This window comes from Dasypus novemcinctus, chromosome 13 (genome assembly GCF_030445035.2).
Source record: "Dasypus novemcinctus isolate mDasNov1 chromosome 13, mDasNov1.1.hap2, whole genome shotgun sequence".
Classification (NCBI taxonomy): Eukaryota; Metazoa; Chordata; class Mammalia; order Cingulata; family Dasypodidae; genus Dasypus; species Dasypus novemcinctus.
The window spans coordinates 43,730,214-43,753,272 of NC_080685.1; the positions used below are offsets into that span (position 1 = coordinate 43,730,214).

Consider the following 23,059-nt stretch of genomic DNA (forward strand, 5'->3'; position numbering starts at 1 on the left):
GTGGGCATCCTGGCTGAGGTGACCCATTGGTTTGATATGCTTGTTGATCTCGCGGAGATCGTGGAGAAGGCGGTATTTGCCAGTGCTCTTTTTGCTGATGACAAAAGACTGGTGAATTGTAGGGACTAGTGGATGACTCTATGTGCCCTGCCTGTAGCTGCTCTTCAACGAGGGCAGAGAGAGCTTGCAGCTTGTGAGCTGGCAAGGGCCACTGCTCGACCCAGATGGGCTCCTCTGTGTCCCACTCCAGAGGAATAGGGTCAGGTCTTGATATGTGAGCAGTGGACCCTAGTGGGGGGGGGCAGCGCAGCTGAGAAGGCCTCTGTGGTAATTCGGGCTTTTAACTGGCTGAGGACATCTCTCCCCCACAAGGTGTCTGGACAGACGAAAGGACGAGTGGGCGAATTTGGCCTTCGTGGCCTTCCCGGGCGCTCCAATGCAGAGGCTGGGATGTTTTCCAGGAGGTAGCGGCTCCCGTGGCGCCGATGACTTGAGGGCCGGTTTCTAGGGGCCAGTGATTGAACGCAGCGACTTCGAAGGGAACACAGGAGACTTCAGCGCCGGAATCCAGGAGCCCATCGAGCCATTGCCCATTGATTTTAAGCTCCAATGAGGGTCTCTGGCGGTGCGTGATGGGCATTGTCCACATTATGGCTTGGGAATTTTTCTGGGGGCCTCTTGGGGGTGGGGCTGAGGCCTGCCCCGCTGGGAGTTTAAAGACTGCTGGGAACCTTGGGTGGAATGGCAGTCGTGGGCCCAGTGATATCCTTTCCCACAACGCGGACACGGCGTAGAAGGGCCCCTTGGCCGTCGCATCGGCGGGTCTGAGCGAGGCGCTGGGCCTGGCTGGGAGCACTCGCGGACGAAGTGGCCGGGCTGGCTGCACCGAAAGCAGACGGAAGTGGGGCCGGATGAAACAGCCATGGCAGAGGCAAAGGCAGTAGTGAGTGTTTTGACTTGTGGGTCGACGTCATGGCAAGCAAGGACCCATTCGTGCAGAGCCTTGTCGCGTATGGGAAGGACTACGGCCCGGAATGGCGCAAGGCACCCGTCAATGACTAACTCTTTGGCTAACGCAAATTGGGCATCCTCGCTGGAAATTTTCCGTTGACAAGCTTCCAGGACGCGGGCAACAAATGCTGGGAAGGTCTCATTGGAGTCCTGAAGCAGCTGCATGAGCTTGGTGGGCTGCTTGGTGGAAACTAGAGAGAATGACTGTTGGACGAGGACTTTTACCCGGTGCCAAAACCCTGGGTCAATTTCGAGATAAGAACGAGGGTTTGCATAATTGTTGGTGCCCGTGTATGCATCGGAGGGATCGAGGACGCCGGCTTGGGCATTCTCCACGATTTGCCTGTCAACAGCCGCTTGGTCATGGGCGCGCCATTCAATAAATTGACCCGGCGTCAGGATGGCACGGGCTAGTGCAATCCAGTCATATGGGAGAACGAGTTGGGTCCCCAACTCCTCAAGTAGTTGCTGCGCATAAGGGCTGCCAATTCCGTCTTCCTTTACAGCTTTGCGGAGGATCTTGACCTCTTCCGCTGTAAAGGGTAGCCAAGTTTGGGGTCGCTGCGGCGTGGGCTGCGGATTTAGCGGATATAGCTGGGGGGTTTGAGAAGACGTGGCACCGGGGACTGATGGAGCAGCTAAGGCAGGTGAAGGACTATTGCCGTACGGCGGCAGCAAAGGATAAGCAGAACACGGGTGAGAAAATGGTGGCTTAGCGGCTTCCGGGCGACAACAAGATGGCGGCGGGACCCTTCCGGGCGCTGGCCAAGATGGCGGAGCAGCCACATCCGGCAGCGGACAAAATGGCGCGAGGGGCGTTTCCGGTTTAGCGGAAGATGGCGACCATGCAGTTTCCGGGCCCGAACCGGATGCTAACTGGGCAGGAAGAGGCGGGTAGAGGCGGGAGGAGGAGGACACCGGTGGAGAAGAAGCCGGATGTGCGCCATCTTGGGCAGAAGTGGGGGAAGAAGGCGGAAGTCCGCCATCTTGGGGAGCGGCAGGGGTGGTTTCTGTCTGCTGCGGGGAGCTCGGGCGGGGAGGTTCGTGCTCGAGAGCAGCAGCAAGTTGGTTAGACAGAGAGTCAGTGTCGGCGGACTCATCGGGATCACAGTCTAGAGGCCGTTTGGGAGAAGCTTCATAAACGGCCTCGGTAGGAGCGCCAAGGAGACAGGCGCGAATGGCAACGAGAACGGATAAGAGGCCTGCTGGGAAGGTGCGTTTCTCGTGCTCCATGGCGGAGGTGACTCGATCTATGAGTCGCGAGTATGTGTCCGGGCTCCAGAGTTGGCAGGTGGCGAGCCATGGATTAAAAGGGAGCAAGAGATCCCAGTACTTTTGGAGCTGCTGCAAGGAGACGCGGACTCCATTGGCATCGAGCAGGGCAGCGAGGGCCCTGACCTGCGGCGCCTGACGCAATGACAAAGAGGCGCCCATGACGGGATAGGGACGGGACGACGGCGAGGGGTCCCTTGGGGCTCGTCCGGGCGAGGGGTCCCTACCTGGAGAGGAGGACGATCACAGCAGCAGCAGCAGCAGAGAGGGGCCGGGGGAGGAGCCGCCACGTTGGGCGCCAGTTGTAGCAGAGCGTGGGGGTTTCGTCCTCGCTCAGGCCCAAGAGTCGGGGGGGCTTGCTCCTGCCGATCAGCCGGCGGGGGGTGCCCCAAGAGGGAGCACCGGTTCTCCAGGCGTGGGGGACGCGCGGTTGGGGAAAAACCACGGAGACCGCTTGAGCGCAAGAACAGGTCTGCTTTATTATGGAAGTACACTTAGCGATATAGGGTTGGGTAGAGGGAGGGGCGTGATGAAGGGAGGGTTGGCTAAGGGGCGGCTGTGGACAGGCTGAAGCTGATGGATAGACCTGAGGTAAGCAGTTACTGGGGAAGAGGGCAGATTGTAGGTTGGCAATATGGGCGGGACTGGCGGGAAGGGCGGCGGGGGCTGAAAGGAGAGGAGGGGTAGAGAGAGGCGGTAACACAGCCCAACACTGTAAATGTAATTAAGGCCACTAAATTTTACTCTTAAAAATGGTTAAATGGCAAATTTTGTTATATATATGTTATCACAATTTAAAAAATATTTTTTATAACTGCCTTGGAAATTGGCAATACCAAAACATCAAATTAACAATAGTAGCCAGCAAACTACCATGCAAAGAAAGTATTATATAATGAAAAACTGTAAAAACCCTGCATGTTCAATGTGTTAGGCTAAATAAATTATAAAACATTTAGATGGAAGGAAGGAAGGGAGGGAGGAAGGAAAGAAGGAAGGTTAGTTCCTATCCTTTTTTTTTTCTTTTTTTAGCATTCATTTTTATTGTATTTTTTGAAGATACATAGATCACAAAAAATGTTACATTAAAAAAATGTAAGAGGTTTCCACATACTCCACATCCCACCCCTACCTCCTCCTCCCACAACTTCTCCTTCATCAACAACCTCTTTCATCATTGTGGCACATTCTTTGCATTTGGTGCACCACATCGGTTATAGTTTACATTGTAGTTTACACTCTCCCCCAGTACATTCAGTGGGTTATGGCAGGATATATAATGTCCAATATCTGTCCCTGCAATATCATTTAGGAAATTCTAAGTCCCAAAAATGCCCCCACATCATATCTCTTCTTCCCTCTCCCTGCCCTCAGCAATTACTCTGGCCACTTTCTCCACATCAATGCTACAGTTTTTTCCATTACTAGTCACAATAGTTCTATAGTAGAATACCAGTAAGTCCAATCTAACAGGGAGGTGAAGATGGTCAGCTAGGGAACCGAGAATGCCCACAACTCCAAGCAGGAGAATCATATCCATCAACCATATGGTATCCAAGCCCCCTCTCAACACAGAGGCAGAGTGGACATCACCATTCCAAGGTCCACAGGATGGAGGAATAATTTCTCTTTTTTTGGCTTTATTTATTTTTAAAATATTACGTTTAAAAAATATGAGATCCCCGTATACCCTCCACCCCTCTCACCCCACTTTCCTATCCTTTTGTAGATGCTCCAAGGGACAGTCTCAGTGAAGAGAAGATGCTGTCTCTCCTTATTTAAAATTAAACCTTTCAAGAGGAATGGACAGCAAAGAGAGCCATTGTGGGAAAAGGGGCATAGAAACAGGATGGCTTTTCCTTCATCTTAGCTGAGATTCACTCAATTAGCTACTTGTCCCTCCAACTTTTTAGTCATTTAACGCACAGTCACCTTCATTAGGCTAATCCGCCCCCCCTTGCCTGTTAAATTAAGCTTTATTGATAAAATGGAATTCAGAACATCTTACTAGGAACAGCAGCAGGCCCAGCAAATCTTGCAGCAAAAATGTGGCAGTTTCCTACTACATGTAGGAAGCCGCTGCCTACCAATTAGTAATTTAATGTAAGGACTTGTAAAACAGGTGCAAAGAATCAAGGCATTCTAGCCGCAGGACTGATATTCTTATATAGTGCATAACCTGCAATACTCATGGCAACAAGGAGAGAACGTCCTAAAAGACAGTTAAATGAAGGGACGAGCTTTATCAACAATGCCAGTCCCACTGCCACAAACATTAAGATAGCTTTCAAAAAATCCCTGGATGTTTGGTTTTCTTAGATTTTGAAACTATTCTCCCTAATCATGCGCACGTTTGAGCCTCTAGCTGAGGTGGCTGCTGCTCTCCCTGTCCCAACCCTAAGTCCAAAACATAACATGACTTGAAAGGACTATATACCTATTGCATCACACAACAAGTCAAACATTTCTTGTAACTTCGATAGTGATTTAAACAGTTTATAATTAAACATGAGCACTTTACAGAAAACAAAATCATACAACAAAAATTGCTGGAGTCAGATTTACAATATGAATTATGGTTTGAAATCATGTTTCCGTAAGTCTCAAATTTACAAAAAAAGAGATCTAGCTGTTGTACTGCTGAAGTTCTCTGGTGTAATCACTCTCACCCGTGGCATATCTTTCTTTAAAGTTGGGATGGATGTTAAAAAGTTTCAATGAAGTTGACCTATATTCTCCTTTGGAGGTGAAGGTCAACTCCACAGCTAGATGAGCAGTTTTACCACATATCGTCAGTTGACATACAGACAGTGTCATCATTTAAGGGTTCAGTCTATCGTAAAGGGCTTCAGTTACGTTCCGCTTGCTTGTCAATTCACCCCCTGGTGGGAGGCTGGGGATGTTCTCACCCGCTAATGTGTGCATCACATGGACTAAGTCAGACGCCTTTCCCCTTTAAGATTTCTTCTACTCTGCATTCAGGTACTTGTGCAACTCTTCCTCCTTCTTTACTGCTTCTGGTGATACTTTGGGGGCATTTGGAAAACATCAATATCGCACTCATGTTGTCTCGACTTTCCTTATACAATCAGGTGTCAACTACTTAATTGCAAACTTTCTCAAGATCATCAGTGACTTCAAGTGTGGATCTTACAAAATCGCAGAGCTCTTCATTTCCCATAACATCCCAGATACCATCACATGCAAGAATAATGAACTGATCATCTTCTGCAAATCTTTCAATATCCTGGACTTCAGGCTCTGGTGAGACAAACTGCTCTGTAAGACCTTTTCCAAGGACATATTTGTAATCAAAGTCCCCAAGGGCCCTTGACACAGCCAGAGAGCCATTCACAGGCCGAATTATAACAGAACGCCTGCATTTTGAATTTCTTTTTTAAAAAAATGTATTTATTTTTTATTTCTCTCCCCTTCCCCCCTCCCGCCCCCCCGTCTGCTCTCTTGTGTCTGTTTGTTTGCTGTGTGTTCTTCTGTGTCCTCTTGCATTCTCTTCAGGCGGCAGAGGAATCTGTGTCTCTTTTTGTTGTGTCATCTTGCTGCATCAGCTCTCCGTGTGTGCGGTGCCACTCCTGGGCAGGCTGTGCTTTTCGCGCAGGGTAGCTCTCCAGGTGGGGCGCACTCCTTGCGCATGGGGCACCCCTATGCTGGGGACACCCCTGCGTGGCATGGCACTCCTTGAGTGTGGCAGCACTGTGCGTGGGCCAGCTCACCACCACATGGGTCAGGAGGCCCTGGGTTTGAACCCTGGACCTCCTATATGGTAGGCAGTGGCTCTATCAGTTGAGCCACATCCACTTCCCTGAATTTGTTCTTTTTCCAGTGAATTACTTGATTTATGATCTTGTGTGAAGAAGTACACTTTCCTGTTTCTACAAAGTCAACCTCTTGAGTCTCCACAGTTATTAAAATAAGTATGAGGGGGAGAAATTAAGACACCCACGGCTGTTGACCCACTTCTATCTGCACCATGTTTCTTCTCTGACATAACTGGTATGTTCACCCATCTCCAGAAAACCTATACTGATTCCATTCTTTTCATTTTCCACAGAAGGTGCTCCTGCAGACCCTTTAAAATCCTGGTTATTGGTGATGTGATCTAACAAATGCTCATAGCAGTTTTTGGCAACCTGAAAACCAGCATGTCCAGCACACACAGCAAAAAATGACCATGTTTCAAGTCCACTTGGCAAACCGATCACAGCTGTATGCGCATCCTTCACTTGAACGCTCCAGGCTTGCATGTGCTTAACCCATATCTCAGCCCATTATCCTGCCCCCTCGCGCCCCGCCCCCCAATAATGCTTTGGAAAAGCATTATGCTTTTCCAAAAAATACTCCCACTATGTCCACCCCCCCCCCTTGTCTGTTCTCTGTGTCTATTTGCTGCGTCTTGTTTCTTTGTCCGCTTCTGTTGTCATCAGCAGCATGGGAAGTGTGGGAGGCGCCATTCCTGGGCAGGCTGCACTTTCTTTCGTGCTGGGCGGCTTCTCCTTACGGGGTGCACTCCTTGAGCATGGGGCTCCTTGAGCATGGGGCTCCCCTATGCGGGGGACACCCCTGTGTGGCAGGGCACTCCTTGCGCTCATCAGCGCTGCGCATGGGCCAGCTCCACACGCGTCAAGGAGGCCCGGGGTTTGAACTGCAGACCTCCCATGTGATAGACGGACGCCCTAACCACTGGGCCAAGTCCATTTCCCTCCCACTACGTCTTGATCCTCTAGGTCCGAAGCAGCTGCAGTCGGGAGGGGGGAGGGGAGAGGGGGAGGGGGCGGGGGAGGTGGGAGGGGAGGAGCCGAGCCGGCTGCGCCCAGGCTTGGGTTCTTGGAGGCCTTGCTGCTCAGATCATCCTGGGCATTGGAACGGAGAGGGAAGCGAAGAACCGGGCCTGAGGAAGAAGAGCCGAGTGTTCATTGCTTTCGCACTCCATTGTTGCACGCCCTCTCTCCACCCCAAAACTCCCGCCGCAGCCACCCCCTTCTGGAGTGGAGCCGCCTGCGCTCCCAAAGCTCTGGGCAGATCACAGTTCCCTGGCTTGCGTGCGGGCTCCAGCCCTAGCGCCGCTGCTGCCGCCTCTCCCAGGGCTAATTATGTCAATTATACTTATTTTTATTTGTTTTTAAATCCAATCTTACCGCCATTATGAAGACCAAGTTGGAACTCAGCAAAGCAAAGTGAGAAGAACCTCCAGGTGAGAAAATGTAATCTTATTGATAAGATGGGGTTTTTAGAAAGTACATAGCTTTTGTTTTAGTTTGCCACAGGCTGCCAAAGCAAAATACCAGAAATGGGTTGTTTTGTACAATAGGGATTTATTAGAGTAGATGCTTACAGTTCCCAGGCTGTGAAAATGTCCAAATCAAGGCATCCTCAAGAGAACTCTCAACAACTTGCAGCTGTGGATGATCAGATACATGGTGGTGTCATCTAAAGATGCCTTCTCTCCAAGCTCAGCTGTGGGCATTCAGGTATAAGACTTGCATCTCCCAGGCCTTATCTCTCCAGCTTTGGGCTGATCCTCTGATTCCATCCTCCGTCCTCACTCACAGCCTCTAGGAATTTATCTGTCTTTCTGCAGCTATAGGCAATCCTGGAGGCCTCTCGCACATGGCAGGGTAAAATGCAGCTCTCTTTCTCTCTGTATCCCTGCAGGTTTCTCTCATTTATAAAGGTCTCCAGCAAGAGGCCTGAGACCCACCCTGATTCACTCCTCACTGACATTCTCCAATTGGAGACCCCCAACTGAATTCAGTCCAATCAAAGCATTCCACAATCTAATCAAAGACCCTTAGCAGAAGCAATTTGATCTAATCAGAAGGTCCCTTAACAAAATCTAACCAAAAGTTCCCACCACATGCTATAGGTTTATAGACACAGGAATGGGCTCGCTTTCAGACCAGGATTTTCTAAGGTCCACAAAAGACTCAAACCAGGACAGCATTTTAATTCACAGGGGGTGAGCTGAGAAGTCAAAGGATGAAAGAACGGTATTTGGTCTCAAAGAATCTAACAGGACAAACACTTTGGTTTGATTCAGGCAAGGGTGAGATCTGAAAGAGCCGCAAGCCAAGCTGTTTGTTTTAATGCGTTTCTTCAGGACAGGCTCACAAGGCTGCAAAACTGATGCTGAAGGATGTCGGGGTTCCTGGCAAAGCTGAAGAATAATGTTAATGCTTGTTGGGGATTAAATCATGTTCCATGCGTAAGGCATGTTCAGGTCTCACCCTTGGTCCTGTGGGTGCCAGCCCATTTGTAAACAGGACCTTTGGAGATGTTCTTAGTTAAGGCGTGCTGAAACTGAATGAGGGTGGGCTTTAATCCAATATGGCTCAAGTCTTTATGAGCCAAGGAAATTGGAGAGTGAGAGAGAAGCCACAGGAGCAGCCAGAAGCTGGAAGCCTACAGAACCCGGAAGAGAAAGGAGAAGAGGCTGCCATGTGCATTGCCATGTGATAGAAAAGCCAAGGAAAAAGTTTGCTGGCCAGCTGGAGGATACCAATCTCTTCTAGCCTTGAGCCGATAAATTCCTGTTGTTAAGTCAACCCACTGCATGGTATTTGTTTTAGCAGCTGAGAAACTAAAACAATGCTGATTCCTATCAGGCAGGGCCAGCTTTATGGGCATGAGTCCTATGTAACTGCATAGAGCTCCACTCTCAGATAGAGCCAGGTGCTTGGTTTAATGCTCTGCTGTTGCTGTCTACAAATTCCTAATAATTTTATAATTTTATCTTTGAACATATGTTTTGTAAGAAAGCCCAATAGTATAAGGGAGCATGCATGTGAGCAGAGAAGATGTGCCATGTGGCTTGCATGCAAGTACAGGCCACACCTCCAAACATGGTAGGCAGCAGACAGTGAACATGCTGAGCAGTTGGCCTGATCACCTACATGCTCGCCTGGGCAGACTGGGGCATTGCAGGGCACTGAGGGGCAGCTGGGCCAGGATCTGGGCTCAGGTCAGGGATGGTGATAGTGGTGGCAGCAGTGGCAGTAGTAGTGGCATGGCCATGGGTGACAGAAAGAGCTCCACATGGGGGCAGTGCTGGGCTCTGCAATGGGAGGCTGGTATGGCCAGCCATCCACGGAGCGTATCCCTGTGTCAGCTGCACAGATATTAACTCTCCAGCTTGAACGTCAGCACAGGAACTGCAGGTGTGAAGGCAGTAAACTTTGTCAGTAAATAATTACAAAATAAAAATATTCATGGACATTGTAATAAAGTATATCAGAGTCATTGGAATCTTTCAAAGAGTTTAGAATCTCTTGGTTTGAAAACTGCTGCAACATTGCAAAGCAAATAGCCACAGGCTTAGGTATAGAAATTAAATATAAAGATTGTCACATTCAATCGAAGAAAACACTGTTTTTATATGAAGTTTTGGGTGAAGCAATTATTAAGGGGAGATAATTTAAAAATTAATTTTCCTTGTAATTGAAGATACAGCCATATAATGTGTTTTGAGTGATATATAAATCATGAAGCCACTTTTGGTTTCTTGTTCGTCCCCCATAAGTTACAGGAAATGTCAGAGGAAATATTAAAATTTCATTGTATGAGTTTACATTTAACAATAAATTCAGCCTTACACAAAACTGAGTTGTATGAAGAGTTAAGTCTTTTTAGAAAAATTGTTTTGCAAAATCATCACCTCTAGGTCTTCTAAAATTTATATTTTGAAATAATTGATTAAAATTTATCACTATGTTGTCACACCCTATAAAATACTCTTAACAGCTCCAGTAACAGTTGCATCAGCAGTCTCCTCAAAATAAAAATTTATGAAAAATTATTTGCGATTTGCCAAGAGCAACTAATGTTTCTTTCACTTATTTCAATTGAAAATGAAGTTGCTAAAAGTATACATTTTGATAATCTAATAAATGAGTGTACAGAAAAGCAGGGCAGAGAAATTTTACGCTCAATCATGATATCACATCAATAAAGTATTATTATTAATTGTGTTACATAAATTTATGACACCAAGATATATTTTTGCAATTTGCAAGTAATAAAATATTTGCAAAGGAAAAAGTTTTATATTTAACTGTACTTTCCCCCTTCCCCTACCCTGCTTTTTGAACAAGAGGCCTTGCATTTTTATTTTGCACTGGGCCCCACAAATTATGTAGTCAGCACTGTTCTCAGAATTACTTTCCAGCTGGACTTACTGTATAAAATGGTCATTTTTCTTGTCTGCTTTGGTGAAAGCTCTGAGAGGAATTTTTTTTTTTTTTTAGGAGGTGCTGGGGATTGAATCCAGGCCCTGGTACATGCAAAGGAGGCACTCAGTCACTGAGCTACACCTGCTCCTCTGAAAGGATTCTTAGATAAAAGAGGATGCTCTGGAGGTTATGTAGCAATAAGCAGGTGCCCTCCTCCCTGGAAAGCAAGCAGCAAGAGCCAGGCAGCCAGGAGCTTACTGTGTCTCATTCACTGTTGAAATCCCAGTTCTGAATAAGGCCTGCACAAGCTCAATGAATATATTAATGAATCATGAATGCCATCTTAAGGAGACGGGAAGCTGAGTCTCAAAGAGTATATGTAAAATGGGCAAAGTCGCCCAGTTGGGGACTGAGGTGATTGAGACGGGATGAAAATCAAGTTACATTGACTTATCACCTGTGGGATTTTAAAACTTGTTCCTCAGAACTCATTCTGGAGATGTTAATAGGTTGTAAGAGTTTCCTCTTGCTGCTGTAATAGACTACCACAAACTTGGTGGATTAAAACAAAACAGATTTGTTCTCTTTTGGTAGTTTCCTTCTGTTAGCTCTGAGAGGGACTCTGATTCCTGGCCTTTCTCAGCTTCTAGTGACTTCCTTCATTCCTTGTCTTCTGTCTTCTTCCTCCATCTTTAAAGTGTATCAGTCACTCTAACCTCTGCTTTCATTTTCCTCTCACCGACTCTTCTGACTTCCCCTGTGTTCCTCTTAGAAGGATGCTTGTGATTATATTTGGTCCCCTCTGGATAATCCAGGATCATCTCCCTGTCTCCAGATCTTTAATTTAGTCACATCTGCAATGTCTCCTTTGCCATATGAGGGCACAGCCACAGGTTCAGGAGATTAGGGTGTGGATGTCTTTGGGGGGCCATTATTCAGTTCAGCACACAGAGTCCTCTTAAAGCCAGGGTGAAGTGGCAGAGTGGGTTTGGTAAATATTAGATTAAACAAAATAGACCGTTTTTATTTGAAACTCAGCGTTCTCATTCCTCAGCATAACAATCTGTTATGCACTGTGGCCTGCAAGAGAAGGACATACTAGGTATCCTTTCTTTGTTTTTTTTAAGATTTATTATTTTTTTTCTCCTTCCAACCCCCCCCACCCCCCGCCCAATTGTCTGCTCTCTGTGTCCATTCGCTGTGTGTTCTTCTGTGTCCGCTTATATTCTTGTCAGTGGCATGGGGAATCTGTGTCTCTTTTCGTTGCGTCATCTTGTTGTGTCAGCTCTCCGTGTGTGTGGTGCTGTTCCTGGGCAGGCTGCACTTTCTTTCACACTGGGTGGCTCTCCTTACGGGGCACACTCCTTGCATGTGGGGCGCCCCTACACGGGGGACACCCCTGCATGGCACAGCACTCCTTGCACACATCAGCACTGCACATGGGCCAGGTCCACATGGGTCAAGGAGCCCCGGGGTTTGAGCCGTGGACCTCCCATGTGGTAGGCGGACGCCCTATCCAATTGGACCAAGTCTGCTTCCCTGTATCCTTTCTTCAAGTCATTGATCATGGGATCTTCATTTGGTGGATGCCCTCCCACAGGACATAGCCTGGGAAATTCTCATCTGGTGCCTTCCTTCCTACTCCTTTCTGGGATGGTTCTCTAATAAATGTCTAAAAAGTGATGCCTTAACCCTTCAACAACCCAACTCTCAGTGCCATGCTGGAATGTACGGCCAGCTGTTGATCATCAAGCAGGGCAGCATGGGGCAGGGGAATGGGTGTGAATCTGGAGTCCAGGTAACTGATAACTTCTTCTCTCCCTCTTAGCTGTATAATATTGGGTAAGTCACCTAACCTCTGAATCATTTTGCCGAGCTCTAAAGTGACAGTAATAAAGTCTATATCCTAGGTTATTGGAGGTTTACATGACATAATGTATGGGACATAGCCAAATAGAAAGCTTGGCATATCATGGCGCTTCAGTAGTTGTTTCTGCTTCAACCTATTTTCACTTGTAGATGGTTTGCAGATATTTTTAAGGTGGTCAGAACAATTAATTAAGATGAAATATTTCAAGGAAACCAACCTAGAAAAGCAGATAAGCCATGTTATTTTAGTTGGATTGGGGGTGGGAAGCTGGATGCAGGGATCTTTTCCACGAACTTGACAGTTGTCTACTTAAGAGTTCTATTCTGATGTTTCGCTGGTATCTCAAACTTCATACAACCAAACAAAATGTCTTGATTTCTTGCTTCCAAAGTTGGTTCCTCTTCTAATCTTTCCCACTTCAGAAAATGGCAGCACCACCCACTGAGTTGCTTGAACCCTTCTCCAGGAGCCATCCTCGATTCCTTTCTTTCCCTCACTTTCCACACACATTCGATACATCTGTAAGCCTTGTCAGCTTTATCTATAAAAATATACCTGAAATTTATGTCTATAAAATATACCTGAAATCCATCCTCTTCTCATAATTTCAAGGCTGGGGCCTTGATAATCCTAACCCTTAACAGCAACCTAAATCAATGATTTTTGGAATCTGGTAGATAAGTACCCCTTCTCCCTTGCCTCTAATCTGCGGTGTGTGCTTAGTACCATTTCCCTGCTTTTCCCTGCAGAATGATGCTCCAGTCACCCACTATGCTAGCTGGCTTAACAACACGCCCTTTGTGCTTGCCTTCCCTTCGCTACATTGCTTTCCCACATCTCTACCAAGGTGCTACCTGCAACTCCTAAATAAACTATTTGCACTTGAATCCTTGTCTCAGGGTCTGCTTCTGGGGGAACCAAAACTAAGACATTGGTCTACTGAAATAACCTCCCATCCTCCTACAAATTGTTCTCTGCACTTTAGCCAGACTCACCTTCTAAAAATGTAAGGCATGTTACATTTTTATCAGCCTCCACTTAAATTAATCCCCTAAATCCTTAATATGACTCAGCATGTTACAGAATCTGGCCTCATATCATAGCATTCTCTCTCTCTTTTGCTTCATTCCAGCTACACTAGGTTATTGTCTGTATCTTGAATTTACCAACCTACTGCTTGTTGCTCTCACTTGTTCCTTCTGCCAGAAACACTCTGAGCCCATCTCTTCAGGTGCTGAACTCCTTTCTAAAACTCTCATCTTGGCTCAGATATCATTCCCACAGAGAAGTCTCAGTAAAGTGGCGGTGTGCTCCTTTCACATCTTTGGAATTATCTTGCTATTTGTGTATTTATTTATTGTTTTTCTTCCATTTCTATAACACATACACTGTTAGAATAGGAACCATGTCTATCTTGTTCTCATTTTGTCCCCAGCACTTAGAGTTTAGCACTTCGTAGGGACTTGATACATATTTTTCAATGAATGAATGTACAGTAGAAAATCTTATTTGTCTTTGGGTCAAATGCTGATCCATCTAGGAATAATTACCATTTGTATTATTTTATTTGAAATTTATTTCATAATTAAAGTAATTACTAATAATTCGCTCAACAGTTATTGAATGTCAGAGATGTGCCAGGTACTGTTCAAGGCACTGAAGATATAAGACAATCTCTTCTCTTTCATGGAGAAACTAGTGATGTAATGGAGAATAGAAAACTGGGAGAGCAGAAATTTTCTTATGTTCTTGTCACAATTTGAAGTTCTTTTATGAATCCCAAAAAGAGAAAGATTGTTTTTGAACTAATCCATTCCTGTGGGTGTGAGACCCTTTTGACTGGACTATGTCAGTGAGGTGTGACTAAGGCTGAGTCATTGTCCTCTTACTGGAGCTGATATAAATGGAGACCCAGAGAGAGACAAACACAGGAAAAGGGAGCTCTGCTATTTTGACCCAGCCAGTGAGAGAGAGGACTCCAGGTTCACCTACAGCTGCAAAAGGGCTGAAGAGACAAGCCCTATGCCTGGCTGCCCACAGCTGAGATCTGGGAGATGGTAGATTCTGGAGGGGAAGGCAGAGACCTCAACAGAGACTGGCTGCCATCTTGCTTCACATCCTGGCTGGACCCTGAGAAAACATTTCTGCTGATGCCTTGGTTTGGACATTTCATGGCCTTGGAACTATAAGTTTTTACCTTAAATAAATCTCCTTTATAAAAGCCGACATGTTTCTGGTACTTTGCATAGGCAGCCCTGTGGTGAAAAGTCAGTCCTACAATAAAATTTTAAGAAAATAACATCAGCAAAATGCAACAACTCTCTGAAGGGGATTTTCAATTTTACCAAGCACGTTCACATTCATAAGGCAGTTGATATTCAAGATGGTGCTGAAGGTAATCCCAATCTTTATACAAAGGGACTGAAGTTCAAAGAGGTGAGGGGTTTTGCCAAAGGCTACACAGCTTTCAAGAAACATCGGTGGGCCTGGAAGGAGATTTGGGGATTCTAGAAGCTGATACTCTTTCCACTGCTTCACATTGCATCTATCTGCCTGTGTACAGCCTGAGCACAGAGTGGATGCCCATTGCTCACTTGTCAATGGGTGTCGATGGGAGGATGCTCCACATGCTAATACCACATGGAGCATCCTCCATGGGGGAACTCTTGGTTGTCTGGACCAAGAGACACATGAGAGATGCTGCTGCTGCTAACTGTCAAAAATTACACAGTCACTGTGGGAGGTGGTTGACTTTTTGTAAAGCAAGTTTACTATTGGAAATGAAGATTTGATGAAGATGTACATCTGCTAAATAGGTGTTCTATTTTTAACATACTGTTAGTTGAACCCACTAAAGAAATATGTGTGCTAAATAATATATGTGATCCATTAATGTGCATTGGTGACTAGTGCAGTAAGCCCATCTTAAACCAACATCTACTTATTGAGGAACCAACTCATTTAAAGTCAAATTTACTCTACAGTAACTTGAAGAGAGGGAATTAACAGGTTTCTTCTTAGTTATAAATAATAGACTGATTTTTGCTTTACAAAATTAAACCTATAATTCAGCATTAATTTCTCCACCCATTTCTCAGACAAAGTCCTGCCACATGTTTTCCTGGACTGAGAATGCAGTCTTTTTGTGAATTAAGTAATGTTCACTAACAAGGCAGGCATGGGAAAAAGGAGAGCATTGAGAAGAAAATACCAGGGAAATAAAGGGCAGCTTGCTTGCTAGTTGCTAGGTGAAAGTTGATGGTGAGAATGGGCAAGTGAATTTGACTCTTTTTTGGGGTGGGATACACAGTGGAATGTCAGGGTATCATCCAGAAAGGAACCTTAGACTGGCGTGCTACATGCTTCTCTAGTTCACTGCTCTTTGTCTAGAGGGGAAAACCCCTCTCCAGGCTCCATAGGCTACCTGGTCCCTCCTTCTACAGCCACAAACCTCACCAGAAAGAAAGGAAGACCCAGGACTGATAGCATCAAAGGATGATGTCTTGTTTTCATTAAATGTTATAAAATATTTACCAAGAAATACAGAATCAAAGCACTGTTGGACTCAGGACTGAATCTAGTCCTATTCTCAGAGTAGGTAAAGGGAGCCCAGAGAGGTAAAGGGATTTTCCCAGGTACAGAAGCAGGTCTGGAATTGGCATCCACCCATCTTCCTGTCCAGCACCTTCTTTCACATCACCCTCTGCCTGGCTTGCAGCCTTCGTCTGTTCTGAGCTGTCTTCTTGTCGTATGCTGACTACCCCCCTCAGTTCTCTGCCACAGCTGTAACTGAACGTAACTGCAGCACCTCCCATCAGAAAGCAGCATTAGATACCATGGCGTGTTCCTGGGAATTACATCCCTAAGCTGCCCGGTGTCATGCTCCTCTTGGTTTTGGTCCATAAGCCTTAATTCTTCAAAGGGACTCTTGTCAATACTTGGGGAAATAGTAACTTATTGCCACAAAAATGTAGAGATGAGGGAAACAGGAATTCTGAAAGGCTAAACTGTGGCAGCCCCCCACAGTGGCTCACCGCTGTAGGACGATGCCCAGGACTCCTCTGCTGCCTTCCTCTCCAACCTCATCTCTTACCACTCCCCCAGAAGTCGGCCCTCCAGCCTCGCTGAACGCCTTCCAAGATCTGCCCTCTTCTGGAACATGTTCCTTCCTCTTCCTGAGACACTCCCACTCCTTTCCCCAATGCATTCCTTTTCCCAAAGCAAAATGCCATATATATAAACAATTTAGCATGTGTAAATGTGCTACCATTTTATCAGTTTCCTATCTTTTTCGGTAGTTTTTGCTGACAAAGTTTTTTGTGTTGTGCCTCCTAACTCCATTTTTCCATAGTCCTGTGTTTAAAAAATTTGTTTATTTAGAGTTCCCATATACCCCAATATGTTCACAGTTTTCCCTATTATTAACCCTTCACATAACCTTTGTTACAGTTGATGAAACAATATTATTATAATTATACTATTAACTATACTCCATAGTTTACATCAAGATTCACTGTGTTGTACAGTCCTATGGTTTTTAAAAATTATCCTAATGTCATAAACACAACTCCAAATTTCCCCTTTCAACCATATTCAAATATGCAATGCAGTGGTGCTAATCACATTCTCAGTGTTGTGCAACCATCACCACCACCCACTATCAAACCTTTTTCATCACTTCAGACAAACCTCTGTACAATTAAGCATCAACTCCCCATTCCTTACCCTCAACCCAGCCCCTGGTAACAAGTATTCTATTTTTGACTCTATGAATTTGCTTATTCTAGTTATTTTATATCAATGGGATAATACAATATTTGTCCTTTTGTTTTTGGCTTGTTTCACTCAACATGTCTTCAGAGTTCATCCATGTTGATGCACGTTTCAGAACTTCATTCCTTATGGCGGAATAATATACCATTGCATATGTTTGTCACGTTTTGTTTACCCATGCATGAGGTGATGAACACTTGGGTTGCATCAATCTTTGAGTGTGAATAATGCTGTTATGAACATCCATGTGTAAATATTTGTTCAAATACCTACTTTCAATTCTTTTTTAGGTGTATACCTAGAAGTGGGATTGCTGGAGCAAATGGTAATTCTGTATTTAACTATCTGAGAAACTGTTAAGCTAAACTATTTTCCAAAGTGGCTGTACCATTTTATATTCCCAACAAAAATCAATAAGTGGGGAAGTGGATATGGTTCAACCAGTGAGGCACCTGTATACCACATGGGAAGTACTGGATTTGCATCCCGATGCCTCCTAAAGAGGATGAGCAGACACTGTATCCACCACAATGAACTAGACGCTGCACCTGCTGCAATGAGCAGATGCCTAAACGGGCAGATGCCACAAGCCAGCAGACACCACAGCTGGTGGGGAGTGGATGTGGCTCAGGGTGTTGGGCACTCGCCTCCCATGTGGGAGGTCTTGAGTTTGGTTTCTCGTGCCTCCTGGCGAAGGCAAGGCGAGCAAACAATGAGCAGACAGAAGAGAAGACCACCTGGTGGCCGGGGGGAGGGGGGGTGATAAATAAAAATAAATAACTAAACCTTAAAAAAAAATCAGTGTTCCTGCTTTTCCACATCCTCCCCAACACTTATTTTCTGTTTTTTCCTTAAAGATTTTTAATTTTATCTATTTCTACCCCCTTCATTGTTTGCACATGCTGTCTGCTCTCTGTGTCTGTTTACTGTGTGTTCTCTGTCTGCTTGTCTTCTTTTTAGGAGGCACTGGCAAGTGGACCCAGGACCTCCCATGTGGGAGGGAGGCACTGAATTGCTTGAGCTACCTCTGCTCCCCACTTATCTTGCCTCTCATTGTGCCTCCTCGTTGCATTATCTTGGTGCATAAGCTCACCATGCCAGTCTGTCATGCCAGCCCATCGCGTCAGCTTGCTGTCTTGCCCATCTTCCTTAGGAGGCACAAGGAACCAAACGTGTGACCTCCCATGTGGTAGGCAGGCACCCTACTGCTTGAACCATATCCACTTCCCTTTTTTAAAGATTAGTAGCCATTCTAGGGGGTGTGAAATGGTATCTCATCATGGTTTTGATTTGCATTTCCCTAATGGTTAATGATGTTGACCATCCTTTCAGGTGCTTATAGGCCATTGTATATCTTCTTTGCAGAAATATCTATTCAGGTTTTTTGCTTATTTTTAGAAATTATAGCAGTGTTTAATTGAATTGTTTTTAAAATGGTGGCGATTATACTACTTTACATATTCTAATATTTAAATCTCATAATTACAATTTGAATATACAGCCCCACTTATAATTAGAACTATGCACAGCTACTAAAGCATATTTTTCAGGTTTGTTTTCACAAATAAAGTTTAAGTTGGTCCTCAATTAGGAGAACTACAGCTACCTGGAAGCACTAAATTTGAAACACAGTTATTGATAACCCACAAAAATCTTTCTAGAGGGAAATCATCAGTAGTACCATGAGTGAAAATAAGCTGCTGCTTCCAATTGTAACAAAATTGAATTCAAGACCCTCTTGTGAGCCTGCATGTGCTACAGGTGGTCCCCAAAGAAATCAAAATGTGCCGGAGGAAGTAGCTGCCTAGCCAAGGGTGTTTTCCACACTGTGGCAATCCTTAAAATAGTGGAGGCTTTGAACATTTAGCATTAGAGATAGACTTTATATTCTTTGATTTTGTTTACACGTTTTAAAAAAGATAAAATATATCTGAACTTTTTCGTCACACTTAAACTGCTGGTCCAATTGCAGCAGTTCAAGCTGACTGAACTCATTAGGCAGCTTATCCAAAACTTTCAAAGAGTACCAGACCCCAGTATTCCCTCCTCTACCAGGAAGTCACAGGTTATTTCATCAAACCACTTGATGCATGAGAAAGACTTAACATTTTATAAGCATAGTAGAGTTAGCTTATTATTAACCTTTTAAGAAAAGCCCAACGAAGTGTGGAAAAGTATGCTGGCTAACAAGCAACTGCTTTTATAATGACATAATGAAACTGCTAGAAAAATAATTTTACTGTTTCAAATAATGAAAGAAGCTAGATTTTTAATATATTTCTTAATCTGCAACAGGTGATTTGAAAAGACAATGAATAGATTCCTTCCGTTCTGGTGAGCTGACTCAGGTTACATTTTAATGATAGAATAGCTTCAAATTATAAATGTAACCATCCCAAATAATCATCAGGGCAGTAGTATCAGATCAGTTATAAGTCATCACCAGTGCTAAGAGCACAGATGTGCTTTTTGATAAGGGTTTTGAAAAGACCTCGGGCAGGTCAGTAGAGATTCCATTTCTGCATAATGGAATCTTCCAAGCCAAGCCACTTTCCAAAGATACAAATTCAGTCTGTCTTTTCTTTCTGGACCAATCTGGGAGTATTGACTAAATCTTTGCCATTATAAATTATAATAAGATATGTTCCAATACTTGCAAGTCCCCAAAAGAACACAGGCCTTTGTTTCTGTCCATGTGTCAGCATACACATAGTGTACCCTGAAAATGCACGGTAATAAGCAAAGCCAGGAATTTCCAATTCCTTGGAACACATAAAGAACTGTGAGAGTCTAATTCATCCACTGAATAGTTCCCAAGAAATAAGTTTATGGAATCTTGTCGAAATCCATCAGAAAAGTAGTCCTTGCAATATCATATAAGTGAATTCCAGCCTTTTCTGGTTTTGGTAGAATCAGTCTTCAAGGCACCAGTTCCTGCATAGTGTTGGGCACAAGCATTTGCATTGTCAGCCCAGGCAGTTTTATAAATCTTCTCAAATTCTTCTTGCTCTTTGAGTCCTTGTCCCACATGCAAAACCCCTAATCTCTGAAGCTGGGCCTGAAGTGAACGACAGTCTAACAAACTCTGGATGACATTGGTTCTATCTAGATAATCCATGCAATCACTGAGGAACATGCCTTCCTGGTTTGTCAGCACCTTGCTAGCAGAGTTCACTGGAAAATAACTTAATTCATCTTGCATTTCTGCAACCTGACTCAATAAAATACTTAGTTGATCCCATCTCATATTTCTACATTATAGATATCAAAGGCAATGTATCTGATCATTACATTTCCTAAGGAAGCCACCACTGTTTCAAATGTCTATTCAAGTGGCTTCTCTAAGCCCTTCTGGTTAACCAGATTGAATTTGATTTGTTTTCCATAAATAATTACTTGTGAATCAAAATGCCTTTGGAAACCATCCATGTGACTTGCTACTTTGTTGATCTGTGCCTGTGATTTGTACTTGAGGTTTGGTCTTTGGGACCAGAAAACTAGTATTGATCCTCGAGTCTGGACAAATGAAGCCCTGCTCCCATTGTAGGGCACAATTTATTCTCTTTCTGCAAAGTTAGCTGCATGGCCTTCAGAATCAATTCCTCTTACATAATACCATGCACCAGTTCTGAAACTATTCCTCCTGGAGATGAAAATCCAATCAAAGTATTTTCCATTAATAGAACATGAGTGCATAGTAATAAAACCATACAGCCCCGGAAGAGCAAACTGTTAGACCTCTGGCTGGGCAGAACGTTCTCTTAGAAGATGACCATTCCATATAAACCACTGATCTGCTCTTTCCAAGAGATTCATTGCTTGGAATTCTCTACTGGTGTTGGGCAGTCACTGCAAAGTGTGAGACAAATCCAGCATTGTCTTCTTAGAAGAAAGGACATCTAAATCTGTTGCTTTCCAGATTACATGATTAAAAATTTCACCTATTTTTGTCTTTTTGATAATGACAATTAGATAATTACCTACCACCAGATGGATTGTGCCCAATATACCAAATATTGGTCTTGTGACAGCTGAAGAAGGAACATCTTTCTTGACTGACAGCATAACGTCTGTGGACTCATAGTCAATGGGAAGTACATTATGTGTCCCATCATCATAAGCTCCCACATAAATTTTTTGAGCTGTGATATGCAACTTCAGCTGCTCATAGGTTGTTGCCACCACTGCCATCCTGCACCACTGCCCTCTTCCTTCTCTCTCCACCTGCCCTGACCTGTGCCACCGCCTCAGCTCTTTGCCCATTTTTAAATTGGGTTGTTTGTCTTTTTGTTGTTGAGTTGTAGGAGTTCTTTATATATTCTGATATTAAACCTTCATCCCATTCTGTAGGGTTGTATTTTCACTTTCATTGTGAAGTCCTTTGATGTACAAAAGTTTTTAATTTTGATGAAGAGCCAGTTATCTATTTTTTCTTTTATTGCTTTTGGGTGTAAAGTCTAGGAACCATTGCTTACACAGGTCCTAAAGATGGTTCCCTATGCTTTCATCTAGGAGTTTTATAATTTTTGTTCCCATGTTTAGGTCTTTTATCCATTTGAGTTAATTGTTGTATACAGTGTGAGGTAGGGGACCACTTTTTTTTTTTTTTTTTTTTTTTTGCGTGTGGATATCCAGTTTCCAGTACCATTTGTTGCACAGACTATTATTTCCCAATCAACTGAATTTGATTGATATTTAACCCTTGTTAAATATCAGTTGGCCATAGATGTGAGGGTTTACTTCTGATCTCTCAATCTAATTCCATTGATCTATATGTCTGTACTTGTGGGAGAACCATGCTGTTTTGATTATTGGAGCTTTGTATTAAGTTTTAAATTTGGGTAGTGTGAGTCCTCCAACTTCGTTCTCTTTCAAAATGGTTTTTGCTATTTGGGCCCCTTACCCTTTCAAATAATTTGATGATTGGCTTTCCATTTCCTCAAATAAGTATGTTGATTAGGATTGCATTGAAACTGTAAATAGCTTTGGGTAGAACTGATATCTTAATATTTAGCTATCCAGTCTATGAATTTATGTCATCTTTCATCTCTTTTAGCAATGCTTTGTAGTTTCCTACATACAAGGTTTTTATTTTCTTGGTTAAATTTATTCCTAGATATTTGATTCTCTTAGTTGTTTCTGTAAGTGGAATTTTTTTTCTTGATTTCCTTTTCGCGTTGTTCATTACTGGTGTTTAGAAACATTACTGATTTTTGTGTGTTGATCTTGTACCTCTCCACTGTGCTTTGGTAGTTCTGTTGTGGACTTCTCAGGATTTTCTCTGTATAGAACCAAGCCATCTACAAATAGAGAAAGTTTTACTACTTCCTTTCTGATTTGGATGCCTTTAATTTATTTTTCTTACATAATTGCTCTGGCTAGAACTTCTAGTACAATATTGAATAACTGTGGTGACAGTGGGCATTCCAATCTTGCTTCTGATCTTAGAGGAAAAGCTTTCATTCCTTCACCATTGAGTATGATATTAACTGGGGGTTTTTCATGTATGGCCTTTAATATGTTGAGAAAGTTTCCTTTCATTCCTTGTGTTCTAAGTGTTTTTACCAAGGCAAGGTGCTGGATTTTGCCATATGCCTTATGTATTAGTCAGCCAAAGGGGTGCTGATGCAAAATACCAGAAATCTGCTGGCTTTTATAAAGGGTATTTATTTGGGGTAGGAGCTTACGTATATCAGGCCATACTTCCCTCACCAAAGTCTATTTCCATTTGTTGGAGCAAGATGGCTGACAACATCTGCCAGGGTTCAGGCTTCCTGAGTTCCTCTCTTCCCAGGTCTTGCTTCTCTTTGGGCTCAGGTTCTCTGTTTCCTCCACAAGGTCAGCTGTAGACTATCAGGCAAACAGCTCTGTCTCTCTCCCCCTGGGGTTTCTCCTGTGTCTAAGGAGCCATCTCTATTCCTCTATGTTCTTCTTCTGGCTCAGGTCCTCT

General features: G+C 44.1%; 2 pseudogenes; both read right to left on the bottom strand.

Moving 5' to 3' along the window:
* Window positions 1-5,062: 5,062 nt before the first annotated feature.
* Window positions 5,063-6,619, bottom strand: LOC101426364 (protein phosphatase 1A pseudogene; annotated as a pseudogene).
* A 13,057-nt stretch (window positions 6,620-19,676) lies between these two features.
* LOC101425930 (phosphatidylinositol-3-phosphatase SAC1 pseudogene) lies at window positions 19,677-21,300 on the bottom strand (annotated as a pseudogene).
* Between the last annotated feature and the right edge of the window lie 1,759 nt (window positions 21,301-23,059).